The following is a 21,868-nucleotide window of genomic DNA, read 5'->3' as shown; positions in this document are numbered from 1 at the left end:
TAAGGTTGAAGCTCCATCTAGGAGGCATAATAAGAGACATACATGCTGTTAGTACATCTTACAGGATATACTACAGCCCCGCTTTCACCCCTCAAGCTGAAAAATATAATGAATCTAGAGAACGTTTTTATGATGGGTATTTGTGTTTGTAAATAGCTGTGGGCATAGATTTTGTCTTCCTATGATTTGTAATTGTGTTTTGGCTTGTAGTCAGAGAACAGAAAGTGTGTATGTGTGTTTATGGGTGGTGGAATTAAGCTTTGCCCTCTGTGTGTAAAACAACTCAGCCCAAGGACACTCTTTGATCCCAGAGTTGTCTCGTCCTGGAGGAAAGGAAGTGAGTTTACATATCCTGATGGGTTTTGATTTCTTAGTCCAGCATCCACCCACATGCTTTGACTTTTCCATCTGCTTTAAGGTCTGGATGTGTTTTGTACACTATATCCAGTGTGCTGCATTGTGTCAGTGCTAAAGACTATTGTTTATTGTGCCCCGATCTTTTTTACATTATTGTTTTTTTTTTAGTTGTCATTTTCTCCCCCTCAAGTTGATTAATTATTTGTTTGTTATGTTTAATTATATACTCACACTGTTCATTTCCACACAAATTAAATCTTAAACTGATCTTAAATACTATTTTTTTTAAATAATATAATAAAAGCAGTAATAATCATAATAAAATAATTATGATAAAAAAAAAATCATATTTTAAATCAGAACTGTATTTTTTATCAGGATTTTTTATTATCGCAATTATATATATATATATATATATATATATATATATATATATATATATATATATATACACACATATATATATATATATATACATATATATATATATATATATATATATATATATACATATATACATATATGTATATATATATATATAAACTGTATATATATATATTTTAATGCATAATTTCATTTATTGCGTTTGAAATGATTGATTGTACATTAAAATTAATTGCCATAATGTGAGAATGGTACGAACAGGGGTTTTTTTACTACTTTTTTTTCCATGGGATCTTCTCAAATCTCAGTTGCACACCAATATGTCATTCCAGGTTTTTGTTGTGTCTCATTACAAATGTTGACAATAAAAAGTCATAAAATCTACTGTCAGTCACCATTTATATTCCATATTTAAGCATCTGCATCATTCTTCAATAACGCAGTGCAGCTTTGATAAAGAGCAAAGTCTTGTCAAGGTTAAAACAGATCGCATCACGCCTGGTTTTATTTGTGCTGTTTATTTATTTTTAATTTATGCGCTGGAGGATACTGTCACTCAGCTATCTGTGTAGCGATGACAGTTAAATATATTTCTGGAAGTTGTTTTCAATCTAACAATACTTCTTTATTTATCATGTGTGCTTACCTGAATTATAGACTGACACAATGATTATTATAGACTGACTGATGATGATGACATCAGACAGATTCCGTCGCGCTGCTGTTTTTGTCTTTGTCTATTTTTAGGTAGAGTTGATAAATGCAAAATCCTGAAGCAGAGGGGCGGGTGAGGTAAAATACACTTAAATAAGACATTATAATAAACTGTTTTTATCCTCAGCACAAATCTAAGATCAACTTTTGGATTTTTCTTGACAAGTTGAGCACAAAACAAATCGTGACATTTTAAACTGAGCTTTGTTATTGTTATTTATAGTATGGAAACCTCTTTCCACAACTGAATAAAAAATGTTGAGAAAAAAAGAAAACTGCGAAACAAAAAGTTGCAAGATAAACTCACAATTCTGAGGAAAACCTGGAAATTTTAAAAACACTCTTTTATCACAATTCCGAGCACTTTCGACAATTTTGAGTTTTGTCCCATAATTCTGTTTACATCTCGCAATTCAGCTTTTTTTTTTTTTTTGATTGTTAAAAAATAAAAAAATGTAGTGACAACTTTTTATCTCACAACTCTGACAAATTATCAAAAAAAAAAAACGGGCTTCCATATTAAAAATATATACAATTTTTTTTTTCTTCAAATATTACAATTTTGTAAATAAGATTTTCATTTTGTATCCTACATTTAAAATAATAAATGAATTAAATAAAAATATGTATTTATTTATGTATACTAATAAATGACAGCAATAAAATAAATAACAATAAATTGATAATACAATTTTTCAGTGGTTTACTGAAATAATTTTTTTTTTTTTTTTTTTTACCGATACTAAGTTTTCACTTAGTAATAGCTAGTAATGTGTATATATATATATATATATATATATATATATATATATATATATATATATATGTACATATATAATAAAATAGTACTTTCTTGTAAAACCTAGTCTAACAATCATATTCACAACTTCATAAAATAATTTATTTTTATGGTGATAATCAATGGTTAAATCCTTGTCCAGTGCCTCATGAAAGCCATAATGACTTTAGATTTGCACGACTGGCACATTATTACAAATACTTACCTGCTTTGGGGCCTGGGTAATTGCTAATTAGGCAGAATAGTAATAAGTTGTATATCTTTTGGGATTAAACCCCTTCACGTGGGCATATTTTCATTTTATAATGCTCCTTTAATATGTTGTGGGGAATTTTTAATATGTTCGGCTGTAGATTTCTTTTAGCAGCGCACAATAGAGTGCAATCACAAGTGGTCTATATAGGTATGCTATTAAAAATCCAATAGACACATCTTGCGCTCCGAATCATCTGAAATGAAAGCCAAAGGCAAGCTGTAATTTCTCACCACTGTAGTGTGTTTATCATTTACACTCGATGAGTCTCCGCATTTCACCCTCATCAATTATGGATCAGCTGGGCCCCCCATCCAAGCAGCTTCATTTCATTCTCATTAGGATCTTGTGCTGACACTCTTCTTTTCTCCACGCTCCATGGCTTCTGCGTGGCTCCCATAAAGGACTTTAACCAGACAGCCAAGCTTTGTTCCCCCAACCCTCCCCCTCCAGCCGATGGCAAGTGACCAAGACGGGATGGGTGACCACCGTTAAGTGCTTATGTCAGTGGTTTCTGGGTCTAAGAGCTGTGTGGTAGGCCTGGCCCCGTGCCAGAGTCAAATCACCCCGCCAGCCACAGTGGTAGTGGCCTTAGAGGAACATAAGGCTATAGAACTGTACATTTGTGCAATCCTGACACCGTCGACAGTGGACAAATGGATTAAAGGCGAAATTAATGGATTTATAATCAATCAGGAACATCCACAGTTCAAAGTCTCTACAAACTCAGCCATCCCAGGGCTTATAAAATAATAAAAATATTTATTATTTTGATATATTCTGTATATGTTATGATATTTTGTTTTTATTTTATTGCACTTGTTTTTTAATTTGATAATATAATATTTAGTTTTATATTTAATTTTTTTGCATTTAATAAAATTATATATATATATATATATATATATATATATATATATATATATATATTTTTTTTTTTTTTGTGTGTATTATATATCATATAATTAATTATAACCATATAATAACTTGCTTTAAACTAACCTGTAACTAACTGTATAGATTTGAATCAACTGACGAAGCAGGGGAACCAGACAAAAAAATACTTGGACAGTTTTTGAAGAAATGCCCATATGTTTTATATATCTGTTCACAGACCCCCTGCAGTTTCATAGATCCTCAGGGGTCCCTAATTGAAAACTAGGCGTTAGAGGTTCAGGTAGAATAAATCACTATATTTAAATAATCACTATATTTAAAAAAAATTTGAATCATATTGTATATTCATCCTCATATAAGTTACACTGGATAATAGCTACCGCCAAATGATTAAATATGAATATTCAGAGCACATTAAAACAGATTGTGCTTCAGGATTAATTTCTCCAAGCATAATATTCTGTTGTGTAACCGTTACTTTATGCATCTAATTCCCCAGATGAAGGCAGTGACGGGTCTGTGCCTATTTTTGAATGGTTACATCTTGTTCACTGCCTTTTAACAAAGTGCTATTTTTCCTCAGAGATATTCGTTACGAGTTTCTGAGATCGGAGTTGGAGCAATGATGGAGAGGAAAGAAAGCGTTTGTGAAAAAGAAATAATGTTAAAACGATCTGCCGGCGACCCATTGAAGATCATCCATATTGTGGTGTTCTTTTTGAGGGCCACTGCGAGGAGTCCTTTGTTCATTGACTGTCACATTGTCAGCTGTTTAAATAATGGATTTGTGTGGCACTGTATTATGCCTTGGCCGGCGTCCCTTGACAATACCATTTTGAGGGAGTCTGGAACAATGGGGCATATATATTTTTGGAAGCTATTAGTTATATATATGTCAAGAAGGTATTTTCTCCTCATGTGGTTAGTCAAAGAAATCTTATTTCTCATATTCATGCTTTTGTCGGTTTGCTATAAAGCCATTATGGAGCCAATAAGCCTAGTGTTTTAAATCCCTACCATTCCCCTTCAAAAAGCCCTGCTGCCAATATTATATTAAGCTTATGATTGGCATTTATTCAAACATCCTGCATAAGAAAAAAATCTCTATTCAGTGAAGTATAATGGTTATTGTGTTCCTAATACATGCTAATGATCACCTGCAACATTTGAGGGCTTAAAAGCAAATAAATAATTTATTTATTTATTTTTTACCATACATGCAGCTCTCCATTATAGGATGCATGCAGCATCACACCAGGAACGCTTTGCGGTTTGTTGTGATTTGTTTACACAGTAACATCTGTAATCGGATGACAGTGATGAATGTGATGAACGACTGAACTGGGGGTAGTGTTAAGTGAGTGGGCTTCTATAGGTCCGGTGAAATGTGTGACAGTGAACCATGGCGTGGCCCTCTAGGAACAGATTTGCAGCATCTCGAGGGACATCATTATTCTGTCATAAAACAGGGGGCAGGTCAGATTCTCCACCGTTTTTTTTAAAGGCTCCTCGGGATGCTGAGATGATTTATTCATCTGCAAACAGAAGAACTGGTGGATGGCTCAGCGTACAAAGACAATGGGTATTCGTTGGGACATTTGTCAAATATCAGACAATAGGAAGATACAATTCATGGAACCTTAGGTGCCAATTAAAGAACCTTTGTTTTTAAGAGCGTATTTATTCTTAACAGGTTAAATAGCATGTTTGATCACATTATGATAAAATAACAAACCCTAAAGAATTTATCGTATTTGTAATAAACACAACATTTTTGAAGATGATAAATAAATATGGCTCGTTTAAACACACCCCCACATGTCTACGTCACTATGTGGAAATATTTGCGTAATGCTGCCCAAATGTTCACGCAAAGTAAGAAAGTGTGGTTTCAGTAACTGCAGTTAGTGTTGTAGCAGCCGTGTCAGGGTGATGCTGTGTGTATCTAGTCAAAAGCAAAAACACTTTATTTGGCCTTCCGAAGTAGATGCATTTAGGAATCTTTAAGAATACTTACAACAGAACAGCAACACAGTTTATGGATGACTGTTTCGTGAATCTAGGAGAGGACGTCATTCTGACTTTGCTACAACAATCTGGTGCATCTGAATCAGCTACTGTAAGTATGTTTTGTTACTAATTAAAGTATTTGCTATTGTATGTTCAAATAGGGAGTTTTGCTTGTTATGTGTGTGTGTGTGTGTGTGTGTGAGAGAGAGAGAGAGACAGGGTCAGACAGTGGAGTCAGCTGTCTTAACCGTCCGTGGCTTGTGTACTGCAAACACATACAAGCTTCATCACTGTGTCTGTCACACCCTTTCAGGCTTGAACTGATGTTAAAACTAAGGACATTATTAACTGCCTTTACATTTTAAAAAAAAAATGAAGCTTGTGATTCTGGAAAGGGCTATTACATGTCCAACGAGTGGTTGCGGTGTTCGGCCAATCACAATGCACAGGGTCATTTAGCCAATCAGAGCAGACTGCGCTTGTCGGAAGGAGGGACTTTGTACAAAATGTTTGAGAGAGGCAGGGCATAGAGGACCAACAATAATGTACAGTATTTTAAAAAATAATGAGTTTTTTTTTACATTAAACTATGTCAACATATTCTGTTACACCAAATACACAAAATAATAATCTTTAAAAAAAAAACATCATATGACCCCTTTAAGGAAAGCGCTAATAACGTTGCTTTGGTTACCATAAGGACCACGTGAATTCTGTTGGCCAGCTTCTATTTAGCGAGCTCTGACTATTTGTAACAATGGAACTTATATATATGCACATATATAAGCATACAGTATATACCGCCCCCCACACCCCTTACACCGATTGCCATTTGTACAACCACAGTTTTACTGCAAATACCACGGTTAAACTATGGTTAGAGTAGCAAAAAAAAAAAAAATGTATTTATCTAAATAGTAAAACCATGGTTAATTTTCGTGAGGGACTTTTTTTTTTACTTCGTTTTGTAGATTTAAATAATTATGAGTCAGATGAACCGCTAAGTTTTCAATAATTCGCACCCCATAAACCACAACAAATTCTGCCCAAGCAAATGTCCAAACAAAGGAAGGAAATCGCTGAAATACTGTGCAAAATATTATCCATCCCCCCACCGAAGTCCACAGAGAATTGGCTGTATCATCTTCGCGACTCTCTTGCCTGAGCATCTGCTCCGTTCATTTGTTGAGATGAGGTGAAGTGAAGTGAGGGGGAAAACAAACGCTGGGAGCTTTTGTTCAGTGTCTCTCCTCGCGACCGGCGAAGCGCGCGCCGTTCCGAGCTCTTCTCAGCGCGAGGCACAGACTGAGGACGAACACCGTGCTTACTGAATGCTATAAACGAAGTAAGGAGTTAATTTCAACACATTTCTGAGGCTGAACAGAGCTCTACATTTTGAATGGTTTACCTCAGCGGCTGTTACCACCTACTCTGCTTTATCTGAGGCGACGCGGCATTCCTGTGGACTTTCTGAGGCGACAACGCGCTTTACTTCAGAGAAGGTGAGGACAAGCGATGGTATTGTTTCTAACTGATTGCGTCTCGCTTCATTATTAATGTATAATGTGGTGTATAGATGTTTTGTGTTCAGGACAGGCTATGTACAGCCCCCTTGCCGAGCGCAGTACCTCAGTTGAGGACACTCAAGGGGACAAAACCAGGAGCACTACAAAAATGAACAGCTGTTCGGAGAACAAGGCTATTTATAAGCCATCTTTTGATTGACATCGTGATCGAATATCAAGTATATGAAGAGTAGAGCGCTATATACTTTATAAAATCAGATATTTGTACTGTTTTTAGACTGTTGTGATCTCTTAACAAATATTAAGTGATTTGCAAAGTACAAGTGGATGCAAATGCGACCCTTTCAGATGTCACATTGCTCTAGTAACCTTATAAAAGCGTGAGTGTTCTTGTCCTGTTTTCCCCAGATCTACTCAAGTGAGTCATTTACTTTGCCTTGGTGTAACCCCCCACCTGCAAGCTGTCATTTGCAGTAATGCCTTGATGTGAAGTGGTTGACAGAAATTCCATCAGAAACCGCTAGCAAGAATTTTGGGATGGAGAGTGGCCCCGCATTGTTTTTCTCCTTTGCAGAGTGTCAGCTGGATGCTGTTTAAAGCTGACAAGTGCTGAGCGCTGCCAGTCTCGTGGCCACCTTGACGACAGCGTGTTGCTGGTGGGAGAGGAAGACTGAGCCGAATCTCTCTTGGCATTCTGTCGTGACTGACTCGGTTGTCTCTGTTCGGTCTGAACCCCTGAGTCTCTACCTGACGGAGCACTCCAGGTGCCTCTTGCATCAGTCTGCAACAAGTCTTTATGCTGACAGGAGAAAAGTACAACAGAGTGACAGAGTGAACGCGAAGACGTGTGTTATTTGTCAAAGAAATAGAAAAGTGGTGCGATTTGTGGCTCCAGGTGCCCTGATTTTGCTGTTTGCAGCAAATTGGTTACTGGTTCTTAGCGTTGCCCCCTTCTCTTCTCTTCTCTTCTCTTCTCTTCTCTTCTCTTCTCTTCTCTTCTCTTCTCTTCTCTTCTCTTCTCTTCTCTACAAAGTTTGAGTCTAACTTTATGCATATAAGACTTGCAGTGACTTCCAATGAGAGTGCAGACTGTCAGTTATTGTGGCATATTAGGGACTAATGGCACAGCATTTCGGCAACATTCTGCAATAACTTTAGTTTGGCTTTAGATAAACTGGTGTTTTATATATTAGAGTTTTTTTTTTAAATAGCCAATCTGAAATCCTTTTTTTTATGCGCTGAAAAAAAAAACAGTGTAGAATTCATTTTAACTAAGAAATTGCTTGTAAATTTCACAAATAACTTCAAAGAAACAGCAAAACATGGAATTAATAAATTATATAAAAAAAAATATGTACAATAAAATTGTCCGTTTATTGGTTTTCACCATAAAATGACTGTTAGTTTATCAGTATTGGCCAGGATCTTAGTATTAGCCCAAACCTTATATTTTAATTGACCAAATAAGCATATGAGTGTCTGCTGAGGCTGTTGCTAAACTCACACCCTTTCAACCTCTTGCAGCCCTGTGCTGCTTGCATCTATATCAGGGTGAGTCCTCCGATACGGTGCTTCCAGGTTCAAAGACCTTTCTTTCTAACCCTGAGTCACCGGAGCAGCTCAGTTTTGCCAATCCAAGCAGCCTTTCAAGTTGGCTCCAGAACCTTTCTATATCTGCTTGGGGCATCCATTCTGCTCTTTATCTGAGCACCTTCTTCTTTTGTAATCGTAAATACTAGAGAAGCCCCTTTGAGCATGTTCTCTCTGGAAGAAAAAAGTGGAAATTGCCTCTGAGCACTTTCGTTTTGGCGATGGGGGACTTGTAGAGGGCACTTGATTGATTCTCCCATTTTAATAATGTGCGTTTCCCCTCGGCTGGGTAGTTTAGTGCCAACAATCATACGAGGGGGGGTTGTGCTGACAGGTGGAATTTAAATTGTACTTGAATAGCATCCAGACATCTAAATGCCTTCGGATTCCAAGAGATAATGTCCTTGTCATGAATTAATATACGTTGTGTTTAATGGAACAATTCTACTAAAATTACTCAGGAAATTTTTGGTAGATGCAATTGAGGGAAACTTTGTGCTAGTTTTGAGGTCCTGCATAAGCCATCTGCTTATATGTGATGAGGGCAGTGCTTAATTATGCAAAGTTGATGGTCTGTTTGTGTTGGGGGTGAATAGATACCTATAAATGTCTTAATTTATGTCCACAGTCATCCAGGTCAAAATGGACCAGGTCTACAAAATTACTGAATGCATTTTTGGTAGATGAAATTTAAGTAAACTTAGTGCTAGTTTTGTTTTCTTGCTTTCTTGATGCGACAAAGGCTTTGATTACACAAAGTTAATGGTCTGTTTTTGTTGTAAATAGATGCCAGTATATGTCTTAATTTATGTCCACAGTCATCCAAGTTGGTGACTTACCTTGTGTGCGCACTCTTGATTGACAACTGACAAGAAAGAGTAGCTGTGTCTAAGCCCATGAGCCAGAGGAACTGGTTTTCAGCTGCTGTCTCTACTACATGTGTCACCTGCCAATCCGCCAAAGTCTGAATATTTATTGGCGCCCAGACTTGGAATACATTATTCAGAACGGGCATTTGCCGCCTTAAACACCATAAATGAATCATGACACCTGGGCTGTGTTTTGCTGGTTTTCGAAACGGGACTGTAAGAGTTTAACTTCGCAGAGGGAGAAGAAAAGATACATTTTAATTTCTTCTTCTGTCTTGAATAGATTCCATTTGGCTCGCAGGGCCGCTCAAGACAAAAACACACTACCTCATGGTTTAAAGATTCATTTAGAAAATGTTTTACTGCTTACCCTGTGGGAGAGGTCCAGAAGGAAAGAAGCCTGATAATTATGCCAGCAATTTGCACAGTTCTCCAATACAAGCGTCTCTCTCTCTTGTTCCCTGGTATTTTTATCCTGTGTTTTCAGCACTGGACAGCTCCCAAGCATTGGCCATTGTGCACACAGCTGCTGGCTGCTAATAAATGAACAAGACCAGCAGCGTCGCTGAAAATAATGTTTGCTCCAAGAAGAAAATGGCCTGTTGGAGTTCTTCCTCTTTGCCTTTCTTTGCATTTGGGGCGACAGCAAAGCTGAGAAAAGATTGATGAGTGGTGGTTCACAGGACAAATGGCCTTGTGGCTCCAGCTGCATTCATCTTAGACTCACGAGCGCTTGGAATTTTTTCAGATTCTCCACATTCGTGTGCTGAAGAGATACGGAATTAAAGGGATAGTTCTCTCAAAAATGAAATTCTGTCATGTTCTTCTTGCTCTCAAGCCATTGCAAAATTCTATGACCTTCTTTCTAACGATCACAAAGTAAGATAATTTGAAGGGTTGCAGTGGTTTCTAGTGCATGCAATGGAAGCCAGTTGGGGTCCAAAACAACACTAGACCCCTTTGATTTTAATTCCATTGACAAAAACCATTAATATATATATATTTGGGTTCTACTAAAGAAAGTAATTAATTTGAGGCTGTGTTTCCAATACAATGACACAATTCATTGCTTAGATAGCATTTGGTGAACCAGTTCACCCAATCAGACTTTACCGTCTGAAAGAGGTCTTGACACGAGTCAGCAAAGATCTGCAGGTTACTCAATCAAAACTCACATTAGGATGTGCCTGACAGTCACTCCGACCCCAAATGAGGCACTATACCTCTATATATCTTATGATGCCAACTCATATAGTGCTTCAGTTACTCCAAATGTAATCTAAACAGAGAACAGCACGAACATGTCCAACGTTCGAACTGTCTGCTGCGGGTTTCATAAAAGGGGGCAAAATGTGTGTTTGTGATGCTGAACCTGCATGAAGTATAACAAATAAAATCTATAGGAAATATGATCTGATGGCAGTAGTTTCAAGACAACAACAGCACACTAACAGCAGTTCTCTCGGTTAATGGTTACAACAGTTCTCGAGTCATGAGGAAACAGTTTGAACTCGGACATGCCCGTGCAAAACTGATGAGCTGCTGATACAAGCATGCGTGACTTGAATGTTAGTTCCTTTAAGGTTTCTCATGGTTTATGTAAAAGGTGAGTTAAGTTTATTCACTTTATATTATTTAGACATGTAAAACATCCAGATTTTATATTATTATAGGGTGCTTTAACGATAACACTGTAAATACGTAATGCAATTGCGTGATTATATAAACTAACTTGGTGAATCGTTTTTCATTCCATTGGAACTTTGCTTTCATGAAAAATGAATGTTCACTTTTGGGTGAACTGTTACTTTAAGCATGCAAATATTTACTGCACCACTGTACTGTAAATCAGAAAGATCTGAAGTGAGGAAACCGAATTGCTCTGCACGACTTGCGTTTATTAATCCTCATCTGATTCTCTTTGTCTCTGCATTAGAAGAACCTCAGTGATCTTACAACTACTGTCTTGTGTTCATCATGTGAAACGCAAATTAAAACAAAATATAATTAATTTCTTTCAAATCCCTGTATTCCTGGTTGCACCCTTTCTTTCTGTTTCCATTGTCAGGCTTCATAAATGTAATCTGCACATGCCATATCATTCGGTCGGAGATTAGTTTGCCCTGACAATGAGGTTTTCTCCTTGCCAGATATTTCAATGTATCATTCATTAACATAGAAATGACTTTTATAGAGGTTCAGATTGTGTCGTTGGGTTCATACTACAGCATTACATAGTACGAGGACCAGTTTTTTTTTTTTTCTTATTGATTCCCTCTGCTTGATGAGAAATATGTTGACGCATGTGAGCTACTTATTTGTTTCACCAACAGTGAATGTGATTGGATAGATGTTTGTAGATGTATTGGATTTCTGTGCATGCAGATACAGTGCATTGTTCTGTAGTTTTTCAGTCACTTGTGCGCCTTCTCTTAAAGGGGCAGTTCACCCAAAAATGATGCATCATGTCATTTCTTTCCTTTGAGGAACACAAAAGAAGAATGTCTCTCATTTTGTTACTCGTTTTGTTACTTCTCGCATGCTTTTGTGTTTTTAAAAAATTAGTTGTTTATTAAGATTTATTTTTAGTGATTTAAGTTTAAGTTTTAATCTAATTCTTAAAAAAAAATTGTTGTAGTTAACAGTAACAACACTGTGAGTATATGATGACAGAATTAGCATTTTTAAGCAAACTATTCCTTTTAGCAATGTACTTGAGTCAGATTAGATTTTAATGAATTATTTCTCTACTGAATGTTTTTTTTTTTTTTTTTTTGGAAGGATGTTTCATCAGCTAAACAATCGCTGTGCTTTTAAACAACAGCCCAATCCATTAAACACTGTATTTCTATTCTCCTGTATAATAAGGCTATGCTGAGCTTTACTAGATGATTGAGACGCGGCAGTTGGGGAGTTTATGTCAAAACCTCTCCTGTCCTCCTGGAATCAGATCACAGCTGGGATCAGCTGTTCCAGGATCAGTCTGTCCACCTTGACAACCCCGCCAGACTGAAATACACACCACTGACTGAACGTGTAAGTCTCAATTTGCCCAGTGCATCTCAGGTCAAAAGTTCTCACAGTGGGTTTTCTTCGCATTTATTGGCCTATAATACGATTTCCAATGCCACACTTGAGCGGTTTAACACAAAGGCACAAATTACAGCTTTTATAAGATTTGTTTGTTGCCTTACAACAGAGTCTGAAACTATAACATGCGCCGTGGATGTAATTTTAAAGCTTATGCTATTCCCGTTTTTTTCTACAGATGCTATATTGTCAACAAAGTGAAAGATGTGCTTTGGATTTGCAATTTCCTCTAGAAATATTAGACTGTTATTAGTGACCACATCTAATCAACAGGCCTTCAGTCTAATTGTCTTTGAGAACAAAACTTATATTGTACGTACTGACTTGATAATGGAGGAGGAAGATGTTGCACATTGGCCATTGACATTGATACTGGAGAGCCTTTCTGCATGCTTTAAAGTGCACTTCATATGCACTTCTAGTTCCCCGACTTCAAAGTAACCACTTTAATGTCTTCACAAATATAATCATAATCCAGAGCATCATTTAAGATACGTTTCTTCCATCTTTTATTTTCATTTTCTGCACCTCCGAAATGTGTTCCCTTTATCTCCAACTGTTATTCTCATTAGTGAATGGCTTTCTTCAATGCCCTTCTGAGTGTCTTTTACTTGTGCCCTACAAATGCAAAATATCAGAAAGAGCTGGTCAGCTCTGTGCCATTTCTGCCCACCTTTGTGTAATTAACAGGCCCTGGAATTTATCTCTGTCTAGGTTTTAATTATCTAGAGCCAATACTGTGAACTCTTTGACTTTTCTTATTGTGCCTATGCCAAGTGTTCTTGATGGCAAGAGGAATACTTTGCTTCTTTATTTGGCTGATATCGATCAGGGCTGGTTAAGAGGTTAATTGTAAATGTTGTTTCAAATTAGAGACTTGTGCAACATCATTCATCCAGATTATGCATTGTGTTATGTGTTACAAAACACAGGCGATTTTAAAATCTCGACTTTGTTACCATGATTTTTTTTGGTTAACAACTGAAAAATGGATATCTGTAGAAATATTAGCATTAAATTATACTCTAGATATAAACCTTATAGTTTAGTGACCTTTTAAAGGGCATCTACAACTCAACATATAATAAAATAGAGTAACTTAGCTTGAGACAGTATTGTAATTTTTGACGAAAACGAAAAGATTTTTAGTTAAGTGAAATAATGGTGAATTTGTTTTGTGAAAAAATTTCTATATTAAAGAAAAAAAAATAATAAAAATGAGAAAAGCATAAAACAGTTTCTAAAATCTACTAAAATTAAAATGAAAACTAAAAATGAAATAAAAAAAAGAAAATGTAAACATTAGCTTAAAAATCTTACTTAAAAATAAAAAACAAAAATAATAAACTAGCCGAAATAAGTTGAAATATATAAATAATAAAATATTAAAATATATATATATTAAACAAAATTATTAAATGTAAACTAAAACTGAAAATATAAAAATAAGCAAAGATAAATTTTAATTAATGCTATAATACTTTGTAAATAATTCTAAAATAACAATTGCTAAAAACAATCATGTTTCTGACAGAATGTTTAAAATCTGCTTTAAAATCACCTTATAAAAGGAAAAACCCAACAGGTTTATAGAATGGCACTTGAATCACAGAAAAGTACCTTATATTTTACAAAGGAACCTTTCTGTTTTCTTACATTTCGTCCAAAACACCACCAACCCTCCTGCGGTTTTGCCGTTTGTTTAAAAGTGTGTGTCTCCAGGCCAGTGCTGGATCTAAAGTAAAAAGTTCAGGTAGTCTCACAGTAGTCTCAAAGTAGTCTGAAGTAAAAGAAAGGACAACAATGAAGGTAATTAGTGTATCCAGTTTGGTTGTCAGTAGGTTTCATACTGCGTTAATGGCAGCCGGATGAAGAAAATCCACTGCCCATGCCTTCCTGTCAATCAATATGGAATAATATCAGAACCAATACTAAATCCAGAACCGTTTTCAGTGTTTAACATCCAGTTCTTTAAATGAATGTTTGCATTTAACACAAGCTTGTTGACATATCGGATAAACTGAAAACGGATGGGGCCAGTTTCTAGAAGATGTAAAAGCAGAAATGCAAAGCTTATGATTTTATAAACACGCTTGCATTATTTGGCCTGTCAAAACCTGTGTATTGTTTGAGCTGTGATTTATTTTCTCCCCCCTCAGTCCCTCAGAATGAAATTTTGTGGTGATCAACATTAAGCAGCACCACTGCAGGATGCTTGTAATTCACCGTAAGCTAGATGCTGTGCTCTCTTTTGTTGTTCGTTCATGAGTGCGAATACATTTTAGCATGTTCATTGTGGCGAAGAAACAGATTCATCTCCTTCTGGTCATGATGAGAAGGTCAGAATGCTGCTTTGGGTAGTTTAGAGTCTGAAATGCAATCACGCCGCTTGATTACACTGGCATTCATCATCATCATCGCACAAAGATACTGTCCTCTTTCCGTCTCACAATCAAAGACATCTCTTCATATAGTGGGTGCTGCACATTCATAAATGACCACTGGAATGACTTTATAATTAAATACCCATTCTGCTAGGGACAATCATTGGATTGGGGATCCAAAATCCTTCTGTTTTGTCTTCAGAGGTAGAGTCTGGATTAATTATGTCTTTCCTTAAGTAGTGCGCTGATAGTAAAGGTCAGAGCTTTGTCCAAAGATTGTCCAGTTTAGTCCCCATCCACAAACATGGCTCTTTTATGCCACTTTGTTTTAGTGAATCAAAAACATACAGTTCAACCGGTGTAATCTGATTCACAAGCAAGTGACTCTTATGAGCCACTTCTTTTTCGAGAATCAGAAACATACAACTCGAACCAGTGTAGTCGGATTTACAAGTGACTCTTTTGAACCGCTTCTTTTAGGGAAATCGGAAACGTTCAACACAACCTGTGTAGTTAGATACTTATGAGTCAGTTCTTTGTAGTGAATCAAAACCATACAGCGTGAGCATTGCAGTCAGATTCACAAAACAAATTAGGAACCAGTGACTCTCATGAGACGATTCTTATAGTGGACCATTCAAAAAGATGATTTTCCAGTTTGAAACACTGCCCTTTATGGTTTAGCAGAGAGAAAAATGTTGTATATAAATGGGGGTTTTAACACAGTACACAATTTTTTTGTAATCTTTCCACTTAGAGGTGCTTAGAGGTAGAGTCCGGTTGAATGATGTGTTTGCTGTCCTTTAGTAGTGCGGCGATAGTAAAGGTCAGAGCTGAATGGTGTTCCTGAGTGCCTGTGTGTGTTTAGTGATGATATACTCATCCCCACTTTTCTACTCCAGTACCACAGTGTTGTTCTTCTTACCATCGCTATTGCAGTGAATTGCATGGCTTCTTCAAAGGAAGTCTCAGTGCTAAGCAAATGCTAACTTCAACCATAATAAGCCGTTTTATGAGGCTTTGTCAAACTTGTACTTGCAAAATAGATTGACTGGACTCTCCCTTCATGTTCTTTATGTTTCCTTCCTCACTTTTTTGCAGTCATCACCACGGTTTGTGTTTAATTAGCCTGCGGGATGTAGCCCTGTCTTCCCTGCTTCGAGCAGGATTATGTATCACTGTGTTGGGAGTAGAGCTATTCTCCCTTCATTAATTATACACAGCATATCCAGCAAACAGTCTAGTTGCCTGGCCAATAAATAAATAAAAACCCCCGTTATGAGATAATAAAGTCGACATGAAAGTCAACTGCCCACAGTGGTCCGAGTCAAGTTTGTAAAGTTTTAGACCGCCAAGATGTCCAAGCCAACTTCGGATTACCACTTTCTGAAAATACTTGTGTTTTATGCATTCAGTTGCAGTATAACGACTGTTTGGCTTTCATGTACAAAGTACATTTTCTCTTTGCTGATGTTGTAAATTATATATGGCAGAGCTTCAGATCGGTTCAAGTAACTCGTAAAAATTTCAGATTACACTGGTTGCACTGTATGTTTTTGATTCAATGCAAAGATGGGGCTCAAATGGACTCATTCCTTCATGAATTGGACTACATTGTTTGCGACTTGTTTTTGATTCACTGAAAAGAACCAGCTCATCAGAGTCATTTATTCGTGAACCAGATTACACTGGTTGCACTGTATACTCTTGATTCACTTCACGTGCTGTGAAAGTGAAACAATAATAATCTGGGGAAGTCCCCGATCCTTGACCGCAAGGGGGTTGAAAAGACCAGGTCAAGAGGGGTCATTTGTTCATGAGCCAGACTACACTAATCACGCTGTTTGTATTTGAAAATAACTAGCTTGTAAGAGTCGTTTGTTTAAACTACACATGGTTTATTTTTGAATCACTAAAAAGAACCTTAAGATTCTTGCAGTATAAAGCCCCTTTTACACTGAGATTCCGGAAAGTACATGGGTAATGTGTCCTGGCAATTGTTCCTGGGTAGCTAGATTTTGCCCCTTTCACACGGCCAGTGATTACCTGGAATAAGTGCGTGGTTCACACACGACCCGTAAAGGTCCCGTAATGACACGTGACGTTTAATGTACGAGTCGAAGACGCTAGGCACGTTAACTTTCACTGAAGCTAGCGAACGATCTAAGCATCAGCACGGAAAGTGAGGAACTAACTGATCTCTGTTTCATTACAGTTTGTGTATATTTTTTGCGTCACGAACTTTGATCTACCTTCGAAACACCTGGTAAAAAAGTTAAGTGATAACGTGCGTCATCATTACGACACCCTTTACGGCATCAGATCTGGCTTTTGTTCACACAGAGCTCATTCCGGGACTGAACCTGGCAATGTTACTAGGTCCCCAAACCGGAATCAGTCCCGGAATCAATCCTGGGACGTGTTTGCTTTCACACAGAAGGCGACCCGGCAATGTTCCGGCAATTTTCCGGGTCCAACGTGCAGTGTGAAAGGGGCTTAATGCTGTGTTCACACCAAACGCGAATAGAGCGTCTGGCGCGAATGATTTCAGTGTTAAGTCAATGCAAAGGCGCGTTTGTATTTGAATGATATTAAAATTATCCGAATAAAAATGGCGGTTGAAAATGCTGCGTGAACTCAGCTGGCAGAAGCCCCCCCCCATGACACAAATTCGTGTCTGTTGTGAAGTTAATTTCACGCGCGAATGAAGCGAATGATCTCAAAATGTTCAAGCGGCAAACTAGACGCGGTAGACCCGAATGTGACGCTCTATTCGCGTTTGGTGTGAACACAGCATCAGAGTCATTTGCTTGTGAATCGTTTAACAGCAATCCGAGTCAGTTTTTTAAGTTTTAGACCGGCAAACTACCCAAACCAGCTTCAAAATACCACTTTCTGAAAATACTCCTGCGTCTTATGCATTCACTCTTCCATGCAGTACTGAACATTATAATATCGTATAATGACACCTGCTTGTTGACGCACATATGCGTTTGCCGGGGGTTATTCCCATTTGTAATTCAAGTACAGCTTCCGTCCTGCACTTTCTGGCTGTTTGGAGCACGAGGAAATGAACATTAACTGAAACTCCTTGAGAACATTTGAAGCATCAATAAAGATCGAGGCGCTCCCATAAGGGGCTGGAACAGTTGGCGTCTCTGACAGGATGACATTCATCAGACCTGTTAGCGCTGGATTGTTTCAGGTTGCACAGGCAGAGAGAGGAATCGCGCGCTGTCTCCCCGGGCGAGCCGCGTGAAGAGTTTGGCGTGAAAGTGGGACTTCAGCGGGGTGAGAGATGATTAACACAGATCTCGGGCTCAAAGAGTTCGTCTTACACAGAAGGGAAGGTGAGGGACCATGTGATACAGTAGATTGAGGTTATAGTGACTGATGAAGGGCGATGAAATATTCCTTTGTTCGATTTTCTTTCAAAGTTTAATAAGTGCAACCCAATGTAATGGTGGATATCGGATCGTGTAATACACAGGGGTGTCACAGTGTTGCGGTTTATCCTGAGACAGTTGTTGCAATATCTCTGCTGCGTGCTAATGAAAGCTTAAAGATGGCTGGCTACAAATATTGATCTTTCCAACGACCCTGAGGTTGATATTTAAAATCCCAAGATTGGTCAGCTTGTCCATGCCAGACTTTTACGACCAATGTAGCCCAATTCACAAGAGAATGACTGTTATGAGCCAGTTCTGTGATGTAATGGAGTGGCTGGGGAAGAATGGTGGTCCGTGTAGCTGGTGGAAATCTGAGCCAATCCCTGGCGGTGTTAACATTCATCAGACTTCTGCTCCACCATCAGACACACTCATATGGTTCTCTGCAGGAGGGGAAGAGAAATCCAGACAGATAGGTGAAGCGGGAGAGACTGTGTATCATGTTATAGACACTACCTGTCACAGTTTGTGCTACAAGCACAAGGTTTCTAGATTGAATTCCCTTCTTGATGCATTCCTTTAAAAATGCAGTTGATGAAGATGAGGAAGACCATTTGACATCCGGCATGAAGTCTTGTCTGCATTGCAGCATTTTTAGGCCTAGAACTGCCCTCTTAGAAAGGAAGAAGCAATCTGACGAACATGGCAAAAATATCATATCACAGTGTTTTTAATGTATTTTATTTTTATTGTATTTAGGGGGGAAATCATATTTTTTTAAATGTATAATAATATAGCATATAGAAATATATTTAAAAATACATTTGTAAAAATTATTATATTTATATATTTGGGAAATATTTATAGTTTGAATATATTCATGTTTATTAATTCATATAAATGTTTTTTTTAATTTAAGTAATAGTTATTAACGTAAAACATTATTTACATAACATTTAATAAATATATTAATATAAAAACTGTTTTACATTTATGTAAATTAATAATAAGTATTACTATAATTATAAAGACAAATGTAATGTGTTTTTTACATTATTTATATGAATAATTAATATGATATAAATATAAATAACCATGTTTAGTTAAAATTTTTACATACCCATTATATGTGTTATTTAATATGTAAATAATAAAAAAAAAAAAAATATATATATATATATATATATAAATAAAAAAGTAATATGTCGTAAATATACTAGTACACAAATAATGTAAAAATAATTACTAATATAGAAATATAAATACAAATAATTAATCATATTAATTAATAACATTACTATAATAAAAAAAATTAAAATATAAACAATGGAATTTTTTATAAAAAATGTAATAAAATTGAATATGCAAAATGTATACTGTTATTTAATGGTTGCACCCTGACTTTTGGAAATTGTAGATCTTTTGTAGCTCCTGTTTGTGCTTTTGTAAGTAGTTAGCATCATGAGTAGGCGCTGAGGCTAAGTTTATAGTTACATTTATCGTGGTTCAATGACATTTCTGCCAGCAAAATCCAGCCATTTCCAAAGAATCCATGTGATCAGGAATTTGGGATCAACAGAAAGCTTCTGATTTTGTACATCACCACTGAAAATAGACCTGTTTTGTCAGTGAAGTTTAACCAAAATTTCGCTAACATGACCTTAAATGTTTTCTCCCGCTTGACACAATGGCGAGGTCGTGTTCCTCATGTGAATATGGAGACGTCCGGTAACAAATCATTGCTTCAGATTTCCTAATCTGAGGAAAACCAGTGTAATTCTCCATTGCAGCTGCTAAAGGGGATTAATTAAACACACAATGGGATTAAAGGCTATTAGCTCAAGTCCCACATGCTTCGGGATCAGGCAGCAGCGTTATGAACGAGAACATCTGCCCGACCCTTCCACTCTCATCAATAACACTGTCTCTTTGATCAATGCACCGCATGTGCCATGTGCGCCGTTCCGCTTGCTTTATATCGCCCTAATTCGGCCAGACCTGGAAACCTGTTGCGTGATATTGGGGTAAAAGACTTGAAATTATCAAATGACAGCAGTGTGTTTACTCATTTAAAGTGATTTTTAGTGTAAGCAATGTAGGTAAGACCTTTCTTAATGTATTTTTAAATAGAAAATGTTTATTTTTAAAAGTGTACATTCATTTTTGGCTATGTGTGTGTGTGTGTGTGTGGAGCTTAATATTGAAATTGCTCTCATCTGTAAATGTTTCACTGGATTTCCCTCTTCTTTATGGCTTAACGTAAAACATGCTTTTTTGCTTTAATAGAAAATTTCTATTGAAACTCGAACTCCCTTTTCTTTCTCCTTCGTCCTCTAAATCCCGTTTTACTCGCATATAAGGGGTCTAATTAAAAACTTTATGGCAGGTCCTAAGATTTTTATAGTCATCTGTGTGATATCCGTCTTGTTGAAGAGTAAAGAGACACATAAAAAAGCAGTCAGGATACAGTAAAGAGAGACTTTAAACAGGGACGTGGTGAATTGAATTATTCCCTGCTCAAATAAAACAGACACTGCAAATTTGATAAAGATTTAGTGCTCTCAATAAGGTGAAATCACAGCATTTCGATTCGTCGAGAAAGCGCACTTTGTCACATTTAATGTGGAGCAGCTGTTTTCATGTTTGCAGATTTGTTCATTAGCATTTTTGTCGCGAGCAACCGAGACAAAGCCCTTGAGATGCGTCTGCAAAGAATTCGTTACTAGTTTCTAGCTCTCTTGTTGTTTCCCGACTCTTGTTTCTGCTTCTTGCTGAGTTATTGGGAGAACACATGAAATGATTTGATGAGTATCCCCACAGATGGTGTGACAGTGTCAGACATCATGTTGCTTAAAGCTTTTAAAAAAGTGTTAGAAAGACCGTCAGCTTCTGTTCCTTGACATAAACCATGACAAAACTGGGTCTAACAGCTGTCAAGGAAAAGTCAACACAATATTGCACTGGTACTCTGCTACAAACATCTGCATTTATCTTTAGTTATATGTTCAGTCTGTATGTATGCATGTATGCATGCTCTTAGTTATTATCTCTAGCAAATATGCCCTCTCAGATAGGGTGAAAACCTTTATTTATTTGATTATTTTTTTATTTGCTGACTGTATATACATATATATTTGTGTTTTTTTATTGTATTTATAGATTTTTTCATTATATATATATATATATATATATATATATATATATATATATATATATATATATATATATATTTGTGTTTCTGATACTGACATTTATTTTATTTTATTTTTTAATGTTGTTTTTTATATTTGTAATTGGGGTTTTCCTTTTTTTTTGTATATTATTTATTTTATTACTTTTAAATGTTAGCATTTATTTGATTTTATATTATTATTTGATTTGATTTTATATCATTATTATAATTGTTTATCATTATTATTATTATTATTATTATTATTATTATTATTTTACTGACCATGAAACAATATTTTGAATAAAATAATTTGTTTACATTTTAACTATTTCTTTATCAGGCATTTTATCCAAAGAAATTCTCTCCCAGTTTTAATATATATACATATATATATATATATATATATATATATATATATATATATATATATATAT

At 36.3% G+C, this 21,868-nt stretch overlaps 2 protein-coding genes across 3 annotated transcripts in view; both read left to right on the top strand.

The window, feature by feature from the left end:
* The window catches only part of LOC127943135 (protein strawberry notch homolog 2), a 296,904-nt gene that overhangs the window by 112,783 nt on the left and 162,253 nt on the right, over positions 1-21,868 (top strand). The gene's annotated exons all lie outside the window — the stretch shown is intronic.
* LOC127943136 (neurocan core protein-like) overlaps positions 6,609-21,868 on the top strand; it is a 101,570-nt gene continuing 86,310 nt past the window's right edge. For both annotated transcript variants that reach the window (XM_052539334.1, XM_052539333.1), the window contains exon 1: positions 6,609-6,916. The gene's annotated coding sequence lies outside the window, so the exon portion shown is untranslated. The remainder of the gene's footprint in view (positions 6,917-21,868) is intronic.

This window comes from Carassius gibelio, chromosome A22, assembly GCF_023724105.1.
Source record: "Carassius gibelio isolate Cgi1373 ecotype wild population from Czech Republic chromosome A22, carGib1.2-hapl.c, whole genome shotgun sequence".
NCBI classification, from domain to species: domain Eukaryota; kingdom Metazoa; phylum Chordata; class Actinopteri; order Cypriniformes; family Cyprinidae; genus Carassius; species Carassius gibelio.
Note: the sequence above shows the minus strand (reverse complement) of the source record. Positions and strands in the feature narration are given on the sequence as shown.